Source organism: Camponotus vicinus, unplaced genomic scaffold (genome assembly GCF_025532165.1).
Source record: "Camponotus vicinus isolate PSW18456_S1 unplaced genomic scaffold, iyCamVici1.0 SCAF_2, whole genome shotgun sequence".
NCBI classification, from domain to species: domain Eukaryota; kingdom Metazoa; phylum Arthropoda; class Insecta; order Hymenoptera; family Formicidae; genus Camponotus; species Camponotus vicinus.
This window is the reverse complement of record NW_028141956.1, coordinates 22512566-22536605: the sequence shown is the minus strand read 5'-3', so window position 1 is coordinate 22536605 and position 24040 is coordinate 22512566. Positions and strand designations below refer to the sequence as shown.

At 26.0% G+C, this 24040-nt stretch overlaps 1 protein-coding gene and 1 pseudogene across 4 annotated transcripts in view; both read right to left on the bottom strand.

The window, feature by feature from the left end:
- Positions 1 to 24040, bottom strand: part of LOC145966558 (uncharacterized) — a 203268-nt gene that overhangs the window by 49233 nt on the left and 129995 nt on the right. The gene's annotated exons all lie outside the window — the stretch shown is intronic.
- Positions 9074 to 10081, bottom strand: LOC145966299 (cytochrome b pseudogene; annotated as a pseudogene).

The window sequence follows — 24040 nt, the reverse complement described above, 5'->3', positions numbered from 1 at the left end:
AAAATATTTATTTTCACATATATGTTGTAGAGGATACATTTCTAAGTAATACACCGTTTGAATTTTGCGGCGGTCTCTCTTCGTTCCTGAGATATGCGATTTTGAAATTTTATACTTAATTGTATCATCTTTTCGTTATATTCTAAATATGTTTATATTTTTTTGTTTACATTTATCGAGGTCATCTTTCTGAATAACTTTCAGAAAGTTTTAGCCGCTTGTTATTTATTAAATAATTATTAACAAAAAAGTTTCATGAATAGAATATAATTTTACCACATCATGTATGTTTAAGAAAAAATATATTTAATAGAATATATGTATTTGTAAACTATGCTTTGTCTTGCAAAGTACATGCGTGGACACCGTGTGTCCCATCGCCCCCCCCCCCTCCCCTACGGGGAGCTCCACTTTCGGAAGATATAACCTAACCCAACCTGTGTCTGAAGTGTAGAAAATACTTTGACATATGACATTTCGCTTCACATGGTTCATATGGTTCATGAGTTTATATAAGTTTGCAAATTTTTATGCGAAGCCAGGTATATTCCACACTTCAGACACGAGTTGGGTTAGATTATATCTTCCGAAAGAAGAGTCCCCTCGTAGGAAGGGGAGGGGGGCGGAACACACGATATCCACGCATGTACTTTGAAAGCAAAGTTTACAAAGCAAAGTTTACAAAGCAAAGTTTACAAATACATGTGTATATTCTAGATTTCAAGATTTCTAGCGAAACTACACAATAATTCTATAGCTTAGCGATATGGAAGCGACAACGAGCAAACATAAACAAAAAAATATAAACACACAAGTAAAATATAACATGAAACCGTGATGAGCAAATGTAAACAAAAAATGTAAACACATAAATGCAATATAACGAAAAGATGACATAAAAGTATGAAACTTCAAGTATGCATATCTCAGAAACGAAAAGAAACCGACGCAAAATTCAAACGATGTATTATTTAGGAATGTATCCTCTACAACATATGTAAAAATAAAATTTTTTTGAGCTGTGTAACCTAAAGTAAACATTTACCCACTAAATATTTTTAAGTACTTTTCGAGTTATAAGGCTTGAAAGTGACAGTATTTTGACATAAAATATTTTGTTAAATATTTATTTTTCGAATTCCTTACCTTTGATTTTTGTAAACAATATGAATCAATTAATGTAAAGAAAACACATAATTGTTTAAAAAAATATTTGTTGTGTAACTGCTTATTGCATATTCATTATTTTCTTTGCCTCTCACGGAGTGAATATGCAATAAGCAGTTATACTATAATACAAGTTTTTCTTTAAAACAATTATGTGTTTTCTTTACATTAATTGATTCGTATTGTTTGCAAAAATCAAAAGTAAGGAATTTAAAAAATAAATATTTAACAAAACATTATGTCAAAATACTGTCACTTTCAAGCCTTATAACTCGAAAAGTACTTAATAAAAAAATATTTAATTATAGTATCTCCCCTCAAGACCATATAATTTTTGTCTAAAACATTTTTCTCAAAAATGCTTAGTTTTTGAAAAAAAAGTGGTGTACGGGTCTCAGACACCCTGTATATATGTATATACAGGGTGTACTAGAATTCGCGGATACAGATTCCACAGCGTGATTGTTCGTATCAACACAAACAACTTTTTCCTCTAACAAAATTCTGAGCATTAACTTTTAAGTGAGAGCAACTTTAAGCTAACGAATAAGCGTCTTAGATTACGCTTGAATCAAGGGCTGCGCACGCACGGCATGAATCGAATGTTTTTGACATTGGTGAAAATATTCAAGAATTTTATTAAAAATCTGTTTGTATTTATCCATAATGAATTATAACAACAGTTTAAAATGTTTTTATTTAATAATTTAATATATCGATATAGATATGTGTCAGCTGTCATATTTAGTTGCTTCCACTGAAGTTGGTCCACATATGATACAGCTGACACATATCAATATTAATATATTCAATTATTAAATAAAAATAAATTAATTAGTTTTAGTAATTTTATTAATTAATTTTCACGTGTGTGTGTGTGTATATATAAATTTCATGTAATATATACATACTTATAAAACATGTATTATTTAGGATTGTACTTTGTATAACAGATCTGTCTAATCCGTTTATGCTTGCGTCAATTGTTATCCCTTGTCGATTAATCATTTTTAATATAGTATTTTCAATGTAGTAAATTTATAATTGTTGCTGTTATTGTAAAAGTTGAACTTAATTTCAATTCAATACTAATTCAACTGAAATGCAGCCTTAGCCATCACATTAATTGAAAAATAGTAGCAAAGTAAATTTTAAGAATTTTAAGATTATTGTATATTAATAGTCATTAATTTTTGTGCTTATTAAAGAGCTCTCAATTTTTTAAACTTAAAAAAAGAAAAACAAGGTAATAAATCATATTTATTTTTCAGTTACAGAAGTAAATTAGATCACAGTCATTTATCTACTCTTTCTATATATTTTTATTCATTTAAGTAAAAATATTTTTTTATCATTTTAGATTAATGTATAATAAAAACTGGAAATTATCGTGCATTTTTCGTTATCAGAACGCGACATAAAATCAATATCACAAAATATGGCCTAGAGGAATCATTATATATAAACTATTTTTTTTTTTAAATATTATACTAACAAAAATACATGGATTATAAGTACTCTTTTTATCAAACAATAATATTATAAAGCATTATTATATTACATTATTATTTTTTATACTGCATTTCTTTGATAAAATGAAATTTTTTTTACAAAATTGCAAACTTTTTTACATTTCTTGTGTAATTTTATTCGTTTGGACGTGTAAAAATAAGATAATAAAGTTTTATATTGTCGGGAAGGTGCGTTGATCGAATAGAGTGCCACGTTTGAAAGGGAATGTTTTACTTTATTTCTTTACTTATCTTTGGCATCTGCCTGAATACACAACTGTTTATATTACATCTTAGGTGTGCGAAAATATATATGAGTATATTTCGAGACAAAGCAACTAACTAACGATGATATGCGCGGGACGTTACAGCGGAAAAAAATACATATATATATCGTGCAGGATTTGCAATCATGCACTGCCACCTATAATCGGGTGCGTGCAGGGGTGCACGAATGGTTGCTGAAGAAAAGGAGGGGTCAAATTGAATGCCCAACATATATATATTATATACACATAAAAATATGTAAATGTGTGTGTGTGTGTGTGTGTATTCACTATGCATTTAAGTACTATAGATTTCTCTATGCATAAATATCTATTTGTTCATATATTTCTAAATATTAAAAATATCATTTTCTCTGGAAATAAAACTTAAATATAAAATTAGAATATATATTATTTTAGTGTATTCTTTTATTGTATGCTTTCTTTCTACATCTTTGCATAATCAACAGTTATAATATAAATCCATAAGAAAAAAAGATACGTATTTTATATTTTAATACGTAAATAAATTTATGAAATATGTGAATTGGAAATGATTGGAGAGAAATTTATTAGTTAATTTATAATTTTAATTTATAATTTTAATAATTTATTTCGTATTAAGATAAGTTGTTTGAATGTGTCTCAATGTGTAAAAATAAACGTTTTTGTAAGACCTACGATTACTTGGTAATAGTTCTTTTTTCATGTCGTGTGCACATTTGCAAGGTAGACTGGACTTCAAGTTTAATGACGCGATTCACGCGACGGAAGCCAGCGACGGTGCAACACCATTTTATTGTTCTATATACATATGAACAACTCAATGCCCACACGCGCAATGTTCTCGTTAATGTCACGTGACTGCTTATCACATCTTATTAAGTGCCAGGAAATTTGATTCTGGCCCCGATACAACCACAAGTTCTAGTTAAATGTGATGTATTACTTCATCAGTCATATTACAGATCGCCGTAACAATCGTGTTTTATATGCTGTAAAATCAACGTGTCAAATCGTCAAAATAACATTGACTAACAAATAACTAATAGCGGTAACGATTGTATTATTGACATATTGATAAATATTTTTATGGAGGAGGGGAATCAATAGATATTATTAATAGTACATTAAGGCTAAACGAAATAAAAGTTTGATTTTAATAAACACATTATTTAATGTATTTTAAAATAATATTCTTCTTGAAAATAATAGTACAATATATAGTTATATGTGCTATTTATATGCATGTAATAATGTCATATGCGCTATATGCATGTGCACAAATGTTTATATTTTAAATTATTAAATGTGCACAATAATAGTTATTGGTAATAGCTCTTTAGGCTATTCACAATTGAAATAGGTAAACGAAGCCGTTGGCAATTGGAAATATAAGCAAACGGAACCCTTTCACTTGCATCGATTATGTATTTCAGAATAAATTATTTCTTTCTTATACAGGATATATACAGTTGTTTACAAAAAATAATTTATATATTTATAGAATAGATTGTTTTTTTTCTAAAGTGGCAAAAGCTACGCACAGAATTTGTTTACATTAGATTATTCTTTTAAAAAAAGCAAAGACTCTACGCAAAATTTAATTTTTAAAAGTAAATTATTCTTTTGGAAATAGCAAGAACTTTTGACAGAAAAACTACCAGAAAAATAACATAAATAATATAGTCCAAAATAATTAGTTATAAATAAATACCATATTTTTTGATATACATTATTCATCTTATTTTTAATAAAACGATAAAATTAAAAATATGCTACATTGTATAACATTTTCAATATTAACCTATTTTTTAAAACTGTCAAAAACCGCGCGCACGAGTCTGCTGCGAATCCTATTACTGCACTACTACTACTTTTGTCGGAAGTTATAACAATGTAGAATTTTATATATGCAATAGAAAAGGACAAATGTATATAATGGAAAAAGGCAAAAAGTTGATTCTAACAATAATATGATATCGATGTTTTTTAATAAAATATATGCTTAAATTTGTGGATTTTACATCATTAACATAACACATTATAATAGAATAAAAATATTTTTATAATTTAAATCCAAGTTGTCAATTAAGTCTATTAAGAATTTAATTGATTTAATCGTTGTTGAAATCCTATAATCTAAAAGACTTTCAACTCATGCATATAGTTGCACAGCTCGTTCGTTATTTATTGTGCATAAGATAACATATCTCTTGGTATATTTGATTATAATTTAGCCTTTTAATCATTATAGCGAATAGATATACAGAATATGCTATAACTGATAGTATAAATTAATAAAGATGATTAAAAAATTCTACACAAAAGAATAAGTTGACAATAAAATTTTTTCACATAAAAAGTTTTTGTTCTTATTCCTTAGGATCCTTATTCTTATAGGATGCGTATATGCTGCAAAATTTTTTCTTTACACTTCTGGTTATTTGAAACTGATTTACTATATTGACTTAAGTAATTTCGAAGAATCATGCTTTGCTTTTTGAACAACTTGTTTGTCGGAATGATTAGAATATCGCTTTCAATAGTAATTAATTGTGATCGAAACGTTATTGTCATCTAGCTAGATAAGAATCATGTCTGTATATTTCTTATTGCCATATAATAGAACAGAAATTCAGAATAAAAAACATAAAAGAATCTTGTTATGCAATGTTTATAAATATGGATATATATTTATATTTATATTTCTATTCATTTAATATTATAATATAAAAAGAAAGATTTTATATATTATATATGAAATACGGCAAATTCTTTGGTATTTTGGCAACATGCATAGAATATACGTTGTACATAAATATGATATAATGTGTATGAAAAATATGATATATAATGTGTATGAAAAAAATACAATAAAACATTCTAATTGTACATGGTCACACTTATTAACTGATGGATAGAATATAAGATTTATGATATCTTAATATTCATAGAAATTTGCAAACTTCTCTGCGTGTCTCAGAGCTAGTCAAATAATAATGGAGAAGGAGCCCATTAAATTTTCGTTATACTTCGCATACATATAGTGAGTTATTAGACCATTCGATAATGAAACATGCCTGCTCTCTTGAGTTTCTTCGAATAATGTAATGTATATCTAACATTTTTACTTAACAGATTTGATATACATATATTTTTATTTGTAGTATGTTATCTAGCTGATATTTGATATTTTATATTTGACATTAAAATTAAAATAACTTCTAGACTAAAAATTTTTAAGCAGAATTTTATATTTCTTGTAGAAGAGAAGAAACTATATCGATTAGTATATACCCCAAAATAAGTTTTAGTTAAAAAAAGCATAATTACATTTAGTAAGGACATGTACAAAAAGACATGAAAATAACGTTAGAATATAAAACATTTTTAAATTATTTAAAATTTAAAAATAATTTAAAATTAAATTATTTGTCTTATAACAATTTTTCTATTTCTAACTATTTAAAAATTACAATTTTGCTAAGATAAATAGAATACTTTCTTATAAAGAAAAAAATAAAAGATTTCTTAAAAAAATACATATATATATATATATATATATATATATATATATTTCGATGAGTTATTTAAGAAACTTTTAAAAAATTAAATATTGAAATTAAAAAAATTTTTTATTTAACTCTATGTAACTATACTTAAATATAATTATACTTTTAAAAATTTTTAATTCGATTCCTATATATTTTTGAAATGGTAGAAATTATCAATATAGACAGCGTTTATTGAAATTAACAGAATTCTAAGTATTAACATAAGTACTTTATAATAAAAAAGATTTCAAGAGTCTTAAAGTATAGATTAAATTTTGATTCCATATAACTTTTTTCTTTTAAATGCACTTTAAAAAGAATTGCGAATATTTAAGTACATTTAATCTGATTTTTACTTGTTTAATTTTATCTTGAATTTTCTTGAAATAATATTCATAAATAAAATATATTTTTTTCTTCTTTGTCACCTGTAAAATACAAAAGCTCTTTCTCTCCCTTCTTTGCAGTTTTATCTTATTTTTATTTCAAGTAAAGAACAAATCATTAAACTAGACAAGAAAAACAATCGTAAATTTTAGTTAAAGTAAAAAATATTATTTAAAATTTTTGTTCTACTAAAAAAAGCGCACATATACAATACATTATAAAATACATTTAAAAAATAATAAGTTAAAATATTACGATATATCGTCGCTAGTGGATACATTATGCGGTAGAAAATAAAATTTAAAAAATTATAGGAATTATAGATTATTATATAAGGCAATAAAACTAAGATAATAAAAACCGAGCACGAGGTAAAGTAGCGCGGAAATAAAATGAACTTTTAATAGTTATTAGGCAGATTTATTAAAAGACGTTCGGTTCTGCTTCGGACCATCTTCAATTATAATAATGAATTATAGAAATAGAAATTATATATTATGTGATCGGAATAGTGCGATATTTCAGAAACCGCAGCGAACCTTCTATATGAGAGTTCTAGCTCTTAGAAAAAGCAATGCAATGTATTGTATTTTATTTCCATATTATTTATATATTAGCTACGTATCAATATATGCTATTATTGTTATTTTAAAAGATATACATTTTAATAAAATTAGAAGACACTCATCGAAAGTCCGTAAATTCACAAAATACATGTAAATGAAATGCATTCATCAGATGATATATTATGAATGAGTGTTACAAAATCTTAAGATATAAAAATAATGTTGTGTATCAAATAAAATGATAATAAAATAAGTAAACACAATAGGGCGCGGTAAATTTATATATCTGACAAGTTTTCGATTATCCGTAAATAGTTTTATTTTAGCGATCTCTGTGGAGATTTAAGTTGTTCTTTTGGCAATTAATATAGAATATCTTGGATATTTTTTCCAGAATTGGTTCTTTATTTAAGATTTTAGCATATTCTCAGTCAAATTCATGATTCAATAATCTATATTTTAATAACAATGTCCTTAGGATATTAACACATACATTTAAATTAACAATCACTCTATAAAGAAATTAATCAATAATCTCCATGATTTGTTCACAAGATGGAAAAATCATAATTATATTTTGGAAAGAACATATTGATCGTTAAACTGTAATGACGGCGTATTATAAAGGGCTCTTATGGTTTATGAAGTATATACAGATTATGAAGTACATACAGAAAATCTTTCTTGAATATAGTATAAATGAGAAGCCATTTTATAGTGCCGATACGACATTTTCCAAGAATGAGAAGAATGTTTACAATTTCATTAGAATGAGTTGGCATTTCAATTTAATTCTGAATATATAATATATAACACTTTTTAATATTAAATTAATACTAAACTTAATAGTAAAATAAATTTGTTATTTTAGAATTTATGTTTTTGTATAGAGAATAAGATTAATGCTAATTAAAGAAAATTTATGGAATTAATTGCCAATATAGAAAGGAAATTGTATGATGTGTAGATAATGATAATACGGGGGGGGAGGGGAAATATAATTCGTGTAAAAAATCGAAATAAATGCATTTAATGATAAAGCTTTTTCATTGAAAATTTCAGCACATGCAAGAAATTACTTAAAAAAATAAAAGAATTAAAATCTTTGCAATGATAACTATTCAATTTGATTTAAAGAATTTACCCATTGTATTATCTAAATTATGTAAATTTTCTTTGTTCTTCAAAAGCAGTATATTAAATTCGCATTAAATGAAATATCATAAAACATTCATACTGTTATACTAACTCTCTTTAAACTATTAAAATTTGACGAATAACAGCTGTTAATGAAGTAAGCATAGCGAAAGAAATAATCGGTACCATAAATTGTCTTATACAAGAAGCAATAATAATTCGAGTATCGATTCGGCAGGCTTTTTTTAAAAAATACGTTAATTCGTGATATTATAACATCGTGCACGATAATGTGCGGAGAACACGCGCACAATCTTAAGTTTAGCATCAGTAGAACTTGAAAATTCTTTGCACGGTCACTACTATCGCATGCGCAATTTTCCATAAGACAATCATCTAAATCATTCTGGTAAAAATTACTATATAAGTATTAATTACTTTTATAATTAAATATTTCGAAAACTCCTTTCTGTTATAGTATTTTAATTCGCAAATTTTTTGAAACATCTATGTATATATGTATATATGTGTAATATATTATGAGTATAGGGTGTGAGTATAGGGGTTAATGAGTTCAGTTTAGAGTTAATAAGAGGGATGAAGTATAAAATAATAATTGATGATATGAGAGCAATTACCCCCCCTAATTTATTGGGGATAGATCGTAGAATGGCATAGGCAAATAAAAAATATCACTCAGGTTGAATATGGACAGGTGTAATCATAGGGTTGGCGGTATTAAAATTATCTGGGTCACTGAATATATATGGATATTCTAAATTAATAACTATAAATAATAAAATTATAATTATGAAACCGAAATTATCTTTTATAGTAAAATAGGGGTGAAAGTAAATTTTAAATAAATTACTATCTAGGCCCAATGGATTAGAAGATCCTGTTTGATGTAGGAAGTATAGATGAATGATAACTAAAAATAGGATTAGAAAAGGGAGAATGAAATATAAGGAGTAAAAACGATTTAAAGTTGCATTATTAATGGAGAATCCCCCCCAAATTCATTGAACAATAATGTTTCCAATATAAGGAATTGTAGATACTAGATTAGTGATGACCGTTGCTCCTCAAAATGATATTTGACCCCAAGGTAACACATATCCAAGAAAGGCAGTAGCTATAGATAAAATATAAATGGAGATTCCAACTATTCATGTATTAATTAGTTTGAATGAATAATAATATATTCCCCGTCTAATGTGAATATATATACAGATAAAAAATATTGAGGCACCATTAATATGAATATTATGGATTAATCATCCTAGATTAATATTTTGAATAATATAAATAATTCTATTAAATGCATAGTTTGTGTTAGGACAGTAATGTATCGATAGGAGAAATCCTCTAATAATTTGAATACCTAAGAATATTCCTAATAATGATCTGAAATTTCATCAATATGAGATATTGATTGGAGAGGGAAGTTTGATTAGAGATTTATTAAAAAATGATAGGTTTTTATTCATAAAATTAATTAATTTTTCGGAGTGATATATATTTTAGTGAACAAATTTTAATGATACAAAAAAGAGAAAAAAGTAAATAAAATATTGATAAAATTGTTAGGTTATTTATTGGGTATTCATAAAGGTTTAAAATATTATTAAAATTTATTTTATTAATATGTGAGATAGATGAGCTTTCATGAAATTTATATTTATAAATAAATAGATTTAGAGGGTTAAATTTTATTAAATAATAAGAAAAAATTATGTTAATTAAAAATGAAATTATTAAATAATAATTAATCTTAAATTTAAATTGTTCGTTTGAGATTAATCTAGAAAAGTAAAGAAAAATAATTAATAGTCCACTAATTATTATTAAAAATAAAAAAATTGATAAAATATAATTTAATTTTCATAATGACATATTTATGCAAATTATAGACCTGTAAATTAATAATATAATTATAATTGTAATAGGGTGGTTGGAAATATTTGATAATAAAAATAAAATTATAAGGATTAATGAAATATGTATAAAATAATTAATATAAATAATAGAATATTTTATCATAAATTATTTATTAAAACAAAAAATAGTTTAATATTAAGAATATTAATTTTGGAAATTAAAGGTTATATTATTTGTATGAGTTAGAATATATATAATGTATTTTTTGACGTATTTAATTTATACATATATATATATATATATATATATATATATATATATATATACAGGGTGTCCCATTTTAACTTGGACAGTAAAATATCTCAAAAACTAAGCCCAGCAAACAAAAATATTTCAGACAAAAGTTGTATGGCTTCGAGGGGGCCATAAGACGGTACCATTGGTTTAACCTTGAAGAGTTATTTGAAGGTCACATGAAAGTCACCTTTAATTTCTTAAATGGAACCTACTATTTGTCATTGCATATTCTTGTAGCTTATCTCGAGAGCTTTCCAAAACACTATAATTAAGTATCTTTTCGTTAAGTACTTTTTGAGGCTTGAAATAATTTCTTAATTTTACATAAACCGTAAAATATCTTGTAAAATATTCATTTTTCGATTATCTTACCTTAATACTTTTATGTACAAAATAATGAGAGGAATCAATTGGTGTAAAGAAAACACATAGTTGTTTTGAAGAAAAAATATGGAATTGTTAATTGCAAATTACATATTTTTTCTTCAAAACAACTATGTGTTTTCTTTACACCAATTGATTCCTCTCATTATTTTGTACGTAAAAGTATTAAGGTAGGATAATCGAAAAATAAATATTTTACAAGATATTTTACAGTTTATGTAAAATTAAGAAATTATTTCAAGCCTCATAACTCAAAGAGTACTTAACGAAAAGGTACTTAATTATATAGTGTTTTGGAAAGCTCTCGAGATAAGCTACAAGAATATGCAATGACAAATAGTAGGTTCCATTTAAGAAATTGAAGGTGACCTTCATGTGACCTTCAAATAACTCTTCAAGGTCAAACCAATGGTACCATCTTATGGCCCCTTCGAAACCAAACTTTTGTCTGAAACATTTTTCTCTCCCGGGCTTGGTTTTCGAGATATTCGACTGGATGGATTAAAATGGGCCACCCTGTATATATATATATATATATATACATATATTTCCTATATATATATATATATATATATATATATATATATAGGAAAGATGATTATTTTTTATTATCATAAATATTTATATTCACATTTTAGTTCTGATTAATTCTAATATAAGAAAAAAAGAATTAATCAAAACTAAAGTGTAAACAGATATTTATAATATTAAAAAATTAATCATCTCTCTTTTTTAATTTTTAGGAATTTTTGAAAAGATATTAATCAGATTACAATATCCGCTTTTATATCTAGGACACTTGACATTAAATAAATGTTGAGAATTTATGCATGTGGCTAAATTTGGCTTTCGCATTACATATTCCGTATTGATCGTCAACTTAATTTCCAAAGGATGAAATTACGGACGATCTAACTATGGTAGAGATATGAGTCAGCAGTACGGAATCCTACTGGTCATATACCTTGAACGGATAGTGTCACGGCACGTGAAACGTCTAGTACCCTGCCGATGTAGTCTAATTACGTCAATACCGGATTTCCTCTCTGAAGAGGTGCCGCGTAGTATGTTACTGTACCCGAGGAAGAGCTTTCTCTATTATCCGTTTTCCTTGTCAGCAGGCCGGCACGTCCGATCTATCTCCAATTGCATGCCCAAAGCCCGAATAAGCTAACCACAGAATCGGATTCGAAATCCGTGTGGATATTCTGCGTCTGAACTTCGAATTACACACACCCCGTGGGTGTCTATCGAGAGAGTTTTGCACGAGCTACATAGGATTGATTCACAAACGCCAAAAATCGACTAGACAGTCGAAATGCTTGTTGATCAAGCTGTATTTGTTTATTGCAAAAATTTAAGTAAAAATTTGCTAAAAAATTCTTATATGTACATATCATTAGTATGACATGTGCATACACATAAAATTTTTCAAATATTTCAACAATTTTGCAATCTTGTAAATTGTAACGCAATTATAAGCGTATTGCAGAGGTATTATCATACTAAATAAAATAAAAAAAGAAGAGAGAGGAGGAAAGGGAGGAAGGGAGAGAGAAAGAGAGAAGAAGGAGGGAGAGAAAGAGTGAGGGGGAAAGAAAGGAGATGAAAGGAGAGGGAGAAAGAGAGAGAGAGAAGGAAGGATAGGGAGAGAGCAGGGAGAGGGGAAGAAAGAGGGGAGAATAATAATAATAACATTTACTTTTAAGTCTGAAATTGTTATTTTTAAATGCTTCATAACTGATTATAATCAAAGTTTTTGATTTTCTGATTTTCTATTATTTCTATTATTTCTATTATTTACTGTTTTTTTTCTTTCCGCTGCATTTGTCTAATACATCATATTTGCAGTTATGAATTAATTTCTAGAAAAATAGAAAATAGAGGAGTTTGACTAAATATTAATTATCAATACTTAAAGAAAAGCAATAATTCCAATATAAATAAAGTAATGAACTCTTTTGTTCTATTAAATAATTTTAATGTCCTTATGTAGCCATATACACATATGTATTATACATATATACAGGGTGTTCGGAAATGCAATCGGCAAATTTTCAGAAATTGTCGGGGGCACCATAAGAATCATTTTTTGCAAATGAACCTGGGGTCGGAAACGTGTCATTACATCGCTACAGCATACGGAGTGTTCGAAAGAGTCGGGACTTCGAAATACCACAAAAAATAGAAGTTTTACAAAAAATTGTTTCAAACAAAAGTTGTAGGGTGTAAAAGGGTCTATTTACTGGCGCCATGTGTTTGACCTTGGATGGCGTCGCCAAGGTCACGACAAGGCCACCTTGAATTTTTGAAATGGAACCCTCCACTTTTTATTGCATATTCTTGTAGCCCTTCTCGAGACCTTTTCAAAGCACTAATTTTACCAACTTTAAGTAAGCCGTTTCAAAGTTATCGAGCTTCAGAAAAAAAAACTAAAAAAAAATAAAATACTTTATTTTCTAGATGATGATTTCAATCGGATACGTGCTTTAACAACAGTGCACAACAGTACTGTTTGGAGTGCAAACTCAAGTCTACAAAAAAATGAAGGTTTTTATTTGCTCGAATGTCTGTAATAAAAAATGGCCCAAAATATCATACGCATCGGTCAGTTATAAAAGTAGATCCACCATCATTTATCACTTCTACCTTCATTCGCGGATAATAATACGATAGCTACAGTCGTCGACTTATCAGGAAAAACTTTATAACTTCAATAACTTCGAAACGGCTTACTTAAAGTTGGTAAAATTAGTGCTTTGAAAAGGTCTCGAGAAGGGCTACAAGAATATGCAATAAAAAGTGGAGGATTCCATTTCAAAAATTCAAGGTGGCCTTGTCGTGACCTTCCACGGTCAAACACATGGCGCCAGTAAATAGACCTTTTTTACACCTTTTACACCCTACTTTTGTTTGAAACAATTTTTTGTAAAACTTCTATTTTTTGTGATATTTCGAGGTCCCGACTCTTTCGAACACTCCGTATGCCCTAGCGATGTAATGACATGTTTCCGACCCCAGGTTCATTTGCAAAAAATGATTCTTATGGTGCCCCCGACAATTTCTGAAAATTTGCCGATTGAATTTCCGAACACCCTGTATATCTATAAGTACGTTACAATTATCTGATACAACAATCAATTATTTTAAATAATATGTCAAGGATAAGAAATATAAATGTATAGCAATAATAAGACTTCTAAGCAAAATGGCATTTCTAAGCAAAAATCTAGAATAAAATGAATAAAATGTATGTTGATATAAATCTGTCAATGTCTTATGAGCATCGTTATGAAAAAGAAATGATCATACACTTTGATAATTTAATATAAATTAATAATTTTTTAATTAGGAAGAGAAGACTTTTAACGATACTGAATTACATAATCGATTTTAAAATCATGATATTGTACTGATAAAACATAATCATATCATTAGTTATATTGTAGTGGTGGTTTTTACCTAACATATTAATAATGTATTAAATGAAATATATATTATAAAATTATGCGTATTAAATCGCAGATCTTGAAGTTTATTATTGAACAAATATAAAAGAATTAGAAACATCGTATAATTTTTCATAAAAAGTTTGTCAAATTTTCTTCTTCCTATTCTCTTTTATACATCTTGCCTTTTTCAAAAATAATTCCAATTGAAGTGGTCGAAGTTGATTTAAAGCCCTTCCAAGAAAATCCCAAAATGAAGTTACACGTTCTTCTAAAAAGGATTGGCTTTAACTTAAAAGCATTATTCACATCCTGCGTTTTACTTTACTAGCGAACATTAGTCTAGGCTTAAATATAGTTAGAAATCGCTTGAAATCACGTTATCCTTTAAATCGTGCCGAACGTGCAGGAGGAAACGAACGGTAGGAAAGAAAAAGTCTTCGACAAATAAAAAAAGAAACAAGATTACAACAAGCGTAGGATAAAGGTGAAGTTAACAATTTGGCTAATATTATTATCTGTACCTATTTATCGTAGCGAGATTTGTTGGTGAAAAAGTCCCTTATGTCATTATCAAGCAATGATAATTTTTTCATTATATGAACCGGAAAAAACATTGAATATGTACAGTAATGTGTACAGCAATATTTCTCTCATTCTCTCTCTTTCTCTCTCTCTCTCTCATAATTAGGTTTATAAATAATAATTATCAATTAAATTTTAAATATAATAAAATTTTATTTAAAAATAATATTTAATTCGTTTTTATAACTTATATTTTAAATATAGATAACTTTTTCTACAACGAAAAAATAAACTTTTATTTAATTTCTAAATAGCAGACATGGTGAATATATGTATATCATGTTAAAAATGCATATGCAAATATTTTAATGCAATACAAAATGGCATTATGCATTAAATATACATATACATACATATATATATATATATATATATATATATATATATATATATATATGAGAATGTGTACGCGCGCGCGCGCGCGCACACACACACACACACACACACAGATTGTTACAGTCATCGCGTATAGCAATCAGCTGATCGCGGCGAGCGCCCGACGTAAATATCGCGCCGTCCCTGCCTACCTCTTGTACTGGTTCCGTAAGTAATTAACTATTTTCCTTTATAGTTTAAAAACTAAGCTCCGGGCAAAATTTTGTAAGAGGAAAAATCATCTTAGAATTCATTCAAGAATTTGATAATTTAAAGACAAACGTTTGTTCAGAATCACCCTGTGTATATATATATATATATATATATATATATATATATATATATAATATATATATTTTATACATATATATATATATATATATATATATATATATATATATATATATATTCTTAATTAACATTTGTGAGATATCGTTCTTTTATATAGAAGATAAATATAAATTTAAATAATAAAATATAAGTTTTAAACAATACTTCTTTGTATAATCATTTTTTGAATTAAATGTATACATTAATGTAACAATTTTTTATAATAACATTCTTTTGGACGATTTTATTATAATGCTTTACAAAAGTAATAAATTAAAAATTAATAAAATTTTATTTAATTTTTAAATTAAATATATATTAAATAAAAACATTAAATCCAAAAAAAAACATTAAGTCCTATATCACATGTAGTAATATTATACTATATGAACAAAGAGTTGAAAGATACACAATATAAGAATAACATTTAAAAAATATATCAACTTTAAAGAATACTTTACCTATAATTTTCGTATAATATATTATTTATATATTATTTTATATAATATTTTATATTTTATAATCTTCTCTCTTATATACAATTGTTGTTTAATTCTTATGAAAGTAATGATATCAAAAACTGTCAAAATTCAAAATAATGAATTATGCACAATATTATATTTTGTTATTGTTTTGTATTAAATCTGTTACATTTAATAAAATACAATGTATGAATGTATATTTTACTTACTAAAGCATTTTGCTTACTAAAACACTTGTGTGTAATATATGTATGTGTTACTATCATATTATCATACGATATTATAGTAATAATACACAATTTTTTACCATATATTTCTACAATAGAAGTACTTCATTTATTCATATTTAATTTGTTCCAAATTAATTATTTATAAAATTTTTTAATTACATTATTCTAATTACATTGAAAAACTTGTAATTTATTAAGATGAAAAGAATTAATAAAACAATGAAGAACATTACATAAAGAATAAAGACAAAACGAAGTTGGAGGTGTTGAATCAAGTTTAAAGTTTAAAATAAAGAATAAAGTTTAGCAGAAGAGAGAACATGATGACGCACTAATAAGAAATTCTATTTCACAAGTTTTACTTCCGTAACAGAAATTTTAAGACTGCAATTTTCTCCAGAGTATTAAGAACCGATAATTACTAGCGGCAAGCAGAGTAGCAATAGTAATGTTCAAAATTTACATCTACCTTCTCCTCGAAATTCCTTACCATTTCGACAAATTCCATTTTGTATTTCGTGTCACTGTGACATGATATTAGATCATACTACGTCGCGCTAATCTATGTATGACTTCATATCTAAAATGGGATACTTTTGGTGATTAATATAAATATAAATATAAATAATTTTAAGTACAGGTATTTAAATAGAAATATTTCGACTAAGTTTTTTCTACCTGTAAAAAGTAAAATGCAAAAATTATTATAATTTTTGTTTTAAAAACTTAATTAATAAATAAATATTATAAATAATAATCTCTATATAACTTAGTTTTATACAAACTCCATAAAATTTACCATAAAATTAACTCCATACAAATTACTTTTAAATTGAAGCGAATCAGATGATTTAATAAAATACAATAAAATACAATTTAATATAATTCTTTTATACGTACACACATTTTAAATTTTATAAAATTAAACATTTTCCTAATTTTATCACATTTTTTTGATATTTTATTATATTTTATAACTTGTGTATATTTCTTCATCTTTGTATTCTATTTATGTTCTCTTTACTATTATACTAAATTCTTTATATATTTAATTATTCTTATTTATATCTATTATTAATAGAGAAATGTGATATTATACATATACAGGGTGTCCCATTGTAAATATCCCAGTTAATACTAAATTTTTTAAAAACTGCGACCGGTAAAAAAAAGAGTTTCAAATAAAAGTTATAGGGTTTGGAAGGGAAAAAAGATAGAAATATTAATTTAAAAGATATTAGTTTAAAAGAGATATTAGTTTAAAGATATTATATTTCACGTAAAAAGTTAAAAAGATAGGATAGCCAAAAATTGAATAATTTATGAAATATTTTATATTTTAAGTTGACATAATTTTGCATACATTATAAAATCTTGTAAATCTTGTAAAATATTCATTTTTTTATTTTTTTGTCTTAATTATCTTTTAGTCACAAAATAATAAAAGAAATCAATTGGTGTAAAGAAAAATACACAATTATTCTTAAGAAAAAATATCAATTGCAACGAGAAGCTACATATTTTTTTAAGAATAATTATGTTTTCTTTACACTGATTAATATCTAATTATTGTGTGCATAAACGTATTGAGGTAAGATAATCGAAAAATAAATATTTTACGATACATTTTGTAGTTTGTAAAATTATGTCAATTAAAAATATAAAATATCTCGTTAACTCGTTATTCAATTTTTAGCTATCCTATCTTTATAACTTTTTATTCGATTTGCAAATGTCATTTTCTAGCAATTATTTGTTGAATTGAAATGATTTACATAGATATCAATGCTATTGCTACAAATAGACAAATGTTACGAGTATGTTTGTATTCACTACTCTCCATTACATATATCTCTGTCTCTTATTTGGAAGTCATACATGTTATCTGCCTATTTCGAGGAGTATTATGTTGATGTTCATCTTAACGCAAGAAACGGTAGAGGATTTTATTATGTATGATTTATTATGTATTAAAGAAATTTTCTGTAGACTATGGTTGTTTGGAATCTATCAAGACAGTATATCATTTTGTCACTTCCATTGAGAATTTCTTGCGATTGCTTGCCCAGCATTCAAGCTATTAACTGCTAAGAGAATAGAACCATCATCTCTTTGGAATCATCGTAGATGCATGTTTTTTCGTGGCGACCGGCACTACATCCATTGATCATAATTCCAATATCGCTCTGGAATCTTATATTACTGTGTTAAAAGAGACATAAGATGTAAAGTGTCTAAAAATAGCTCAATGATAAAAGAAGTCGTTCGGAAAGTGAAAGATTCAGGTTCGATTTTTGATGTAACCATTTGAATCTCGCATTTTACTATTTCTATTGCAACTATTGTTTTCTAGCAATTATTTGTTAGGAATTGTTAAGGAACAATTCTTTACACAGATACATTAGTGCTTTTGCATGGATAGATAATTGCTAGAGTGTTTCATGCTATCCTCTCTCTCTCTCTCTCTCTCTCTCTCTCTCTCTCTATATATATATATATATATATATATATATATATATATATATATATATATATATATATAGAGAGAGAGAGAGAGAGAGAGAGAGAGAGAGAGAGAGAGAGGATAGCATGAAACACTCTAGCAATTATCTATCCATGCAAAGGCACTAATGTATCTGTGTAAAGAATTGTTCCTTAACAATTCCTAACAAATAATTGCTAGAAAACAATAGTTGCAATAGAAATAGTAAAATGCGAGATTTATTATGCGAGATAAATATATATATATATTTTTTTTTCTGTTTACTACGTAGATTAATTATAAAATTCAATTCATATTTTCAAATCTTACATTAGTAATAATTATTTTTGATATTATGAGCCAAATCGTATACTACATTTCTTATATATTTGGATAATATTGTTATTAATGTACAAGTCGCTTTAATAGATACATAATTCATTTTTAACTATCACTAATTGTAATTCTAATAGAAATGCAATTAATTCAGACGTTACTGATATATTTTGAAACAAAATAAGAAATAAATAAAAAATTAATAATAAAAAGGCGTGAAAAAATCCATTTAAAAAGTTGTTGTATAAAGGAATACTCTTATAATACATTTATTGTTTACATTTTAATCATTTTTTATAAAAAGATCAATATAAAAAAAACTGTCCATTTTTGAGAATAAATATAATGCGTCTTATAAAATTTAATTCTTTTATTATTGCATGTTTCAATATTAGTACATTAAATTTTCAATATTAGTATATTAAACTTGTTTTATTTTATATATATATATATATATATATATATATATATATATATATATATACAGGATGTTCAAAAAGTCCCGGACCGGTTGAATATTTCATAAACTATGCACTTTAGAAAGAAATGTTTCAGACAAAAGTTGTATGGCTTGAAGGGGGCCATAAGATGGCGTCATTGGTTTGACCTTGAAAAGTCGTTTGAAGGTCACGTGAAGGTCACCTTCAATTTCTTAAATGGAACCCCCTATTTTTTGTTACTTATTCTTGTAGCTTATCTCAAGAGCTTTCCAAAACACTATAATAAAGTATTTCTTCATTGAGTACTTTTCGAGTTATGAGGCTTGAAATAATTTCTTAATTTTACATAAACCATAAAATATCTAGTAAAATATTAATTTTTCGATTATCTTACCTTAATACTTTTATGTACAAAATAATGAGAGGAATCAATTGGTGTAAAGAAAATACATAGTTATTTTTAAGAAAAAATATGTAATTGTTAATTGCAAATAAACACATATTAATTTTGCAAAATGATTTACTGCCGAGAAATGATGGCATCTTCTATCATATTTTGACAGTTCAAATTTTTGACAAATAAATAATGCAGAGTTTGAAATAATGCACAGTTTGAAATGATATATATACTGTTATGTCACAACTCGAAATGATATATATATATATATATATATATATATATATATATATATATGTATGTATAATGATATGTTATACGGTGAATGCATCTTAAGGGACAAAATAATTTTGTATATGTGCTTATTGATGTACATATTCCAACTTGTTTCGTGAGCATTGCAAATGGCGATTAGAAAATAAAATTATTCTGTAATTTGTGCGCACGAGACTGACACTACAAAAGGAAATTTCATATTTCTAATATACAAATATTAGATCTCTGATAATAATTAAAAAAGCCAGTTGAAAATGCAGAGAATTAAGAGATGCAGAGAGAAAAGAAATAACAAGGAATGTAAAAAAACTATAAACGAGAAATAAAGTGAAGTGAATAAGAGACAGGGAAAACTAAATGGAAAAATAAAAAAGATAAAATAAGATAAAGAAAATGGAATAAAAATGAGATTAAATAGATAGGATAGAAACGATAAAACGAAAGAAAAATAGAATTGATCAATATACGTAGAAAAGCGAAAAAAGTGGAATAAGATCTGTAAAATAACAAGAATAAAAAGAAACGAAAGGAACGAAAAAGAGATGAAAAAAAAAGAAAATAAGAAAAAGAAATAAATAAAGAGAAATGATATGTGAGAGAGATATGAGAATTGAAGAACACTGAGGAGTTTATTAAAGAGAAAGAAAAAAGAGATAAAAAGTAAAAATATAAAAAGAGAAAAGGAGGAGAAAGAAAATAAGAAAGAAAAGAATGCTTCCAAACGAGTAAGAAGATTGCTGATAATTAAAGAAAAGAATAGAAGAATAAAAGATGTAGCGATGTTATTGAAAGCTATGTGGAAAGACATGAAAGAAAAAATGTAAAAGAGAAAAAAGAAGAAAGGGGAGAAAAGAAGGAGAGCAGAGAATCATGGAGAAGAGTATTGGAGGGTAGAATAAACAATATAGAGAAAAGGTATGAAATAAAAGAAGAAGAGAAGTGAAAAATATAATGGTAAAGAGAATGAAACCGCAAAGGGAGGATATTAAAAAAAGAATAAAAAATTATTAAAAGAGAGATAAGATTTCGTCAAGATGAATATCTAAGAGATATAAGAGAAATGGGAAAACAGAAGGAATAAATTGGAAAAAAGATTCTAATTAGCATTTTGATAATATAAAGTAAAAAAGAAGAAAAAGTTCGGGAAAAGAAACGAAATAATTGAAAATGATTTAATGTAAAAAGAAGAAGAAAACTAAAAGAAATAACAAATGAAAAAGAAAAAAGAAAGAAAATATCTGTACAATATGGAAAGGTAATGATAAAGAAAAATGGCTAAGAGAGAGATAAGATAAAAAGGAAGAAATAGAAGAGAGAAAAATGTAGAAATAAGAAGAGAGACGAAAGGAGATTAAGAAAAGATAAGGAAAAGACAGAAAGGAATAGAAATAAAAAGAGGAGTCAGGAGAAGAGAAAGGAAAGAATGAAGAACAATAAGACATATAAAAGGTAGGGAAAAAGAAAGAGAGAATAGGAATAATAATATGTAATATATTAAAGGAAACACAAAATGAGAAGGAAAGACAGAAGAAAAACAAGAGAAAAAGAAAGAAAAGAGAGATGAAAAGGTAGCCTGAAATGTTTTTTGAAACATAGCAGTTGAAACATAGCAGTCTAGATGAAAATAAGAAATTCTGGAATAAAGTAAAAAATAGTAGTATTAATAAAGACATAGATGAACGAGAATAATTTAAGTAAAATATAAAAGAAAGATTATCAAGGAATTATATATAAAGAATGTAACTTTTCAAGATTATCATGAAATTATATAAGGTGTGTAACTTATTAAGAGAAAAATAGAAAAATTATAAAAGGAATGGTAATAAGGTCTAAAATGAGAAGTGATAGAAGAAAAAGGTGAAATGAAAGGTGAAAAAATTAATGGAAGGATTAATTATTAAAGAGATAAAATTGGATAAGGAAGAATGGAAGAAAAAAGATGTTTGTTAATTGATATAGAGAAGAAATAAGAGAGATTAAAGAGATAAATGAAGAAGTAAAAGTTACTGTATGAAGAAAGGACTTTTTATTGCTAAAACAAGAAAAATAAAAAGAATAGAAGAAGATAAAAGAGACGAAAAAGAAGAATGTTAAAAAGAAAATTGGAAGATAAAAGAATAGATACGGAAGGGAAAAGGCTGGCAGAATGTCTGAAACAATGGGAATGAAAAATATTATAAATATTATTAAAAAATATATTATGAAAATATAAAATAAGACAAAAAGAAGGAGAGAAAGAGAGAGTATAGTTATACGAGGAAAAGGGGAAACAATAATAAACTATGTAGTAAGAAAGAAAGAAATAAAAGAATAGAGAAAGTGGATAACATAAAGTTGGAGTAAAGTAAGGGATAACATAGAATTAGATCACCATCCGTTGGAAGTATGGATTAAGGGAAAGAAAGTAGAAATAAAGAGAAAGGAAAGTGGAGAGGACAGAAAAAGTAGGGAAATGGGGAAAAGAGATATTTAAGAAAGAGATTAGAGAAATGGATGTAAGTGAAATACGACATAAGAGGAAATGGGAAAAAATACGAAGGAAAGTTATGACAAGAAGTGAGAAAAAGGAAGATAGGAAAAGGTAGGAAAAAGAAAGAAGGGTAGAATGAGAATGCATAAGAAAAAAAAAAGAGGTAAGAAAAAAACAAGGAGAAAGCTAAAAAAAATGACGGAAAAAAGGCGAAAGGGAAAAATATAGAAAAAAGAAAGGAATATAAAAAACTTTTTATAAAAAAAAGAGAAAGAAATAAAAGATTAAGAAAATTAGAAAAGACTAAGCAAGAAAAGCTAGAACAAAAAGAAAAAGTAATTAATATAAAGGAAAAGAAGGAAAAGAATGAATATATAAGGTTACGAATAGAAGAATAAGGGAATTATTTTATTAGAAGAGATTAAAATGTATATGTAGTAAAAAAAAGAATGGCAAGAAGAATAAATGAGACAAGGAGATATATATATATATATATATATATATATATATATATATATATATATATATATATATATATATATATAGGCTCTTTTTTTCTAATTGATACTTGTCTTGGAAATTTTTCATCTTAACTGTAAAATTTTATTTAATCAGTCATTTAACACGCGTTATTTAATTCAAAATAAATAGAAAAATATACTTTCAATTTTCTATCCCTTTTTTTAAATCACTCCTCAATTACTTAGTCTAGATATAGTATATCTATGATTTTATGTTTTAATTGTGTAATCTTACAAAAAAATTTTAATATAATTCAACGCACAAGAGAGAGAATAATTATTTCTTGTAGTTTTTTGCTCTATTACATCATAATTTTGAGAAATTTGCAATGAAAGTTGAGAAAAAAGACTATTTTGATGTATTTTATATTTAATTATGGTATGTGATGTAGAAAAGTTTTATTGTAATCAAAATTAAAGTAGCTATTAAAACTTTCAAATAAAATTAGTTATGTTAATTATGATTAATAAAATATTCATTGTTAAATATGGTCCACTTTGGAAAAGTTGCAAA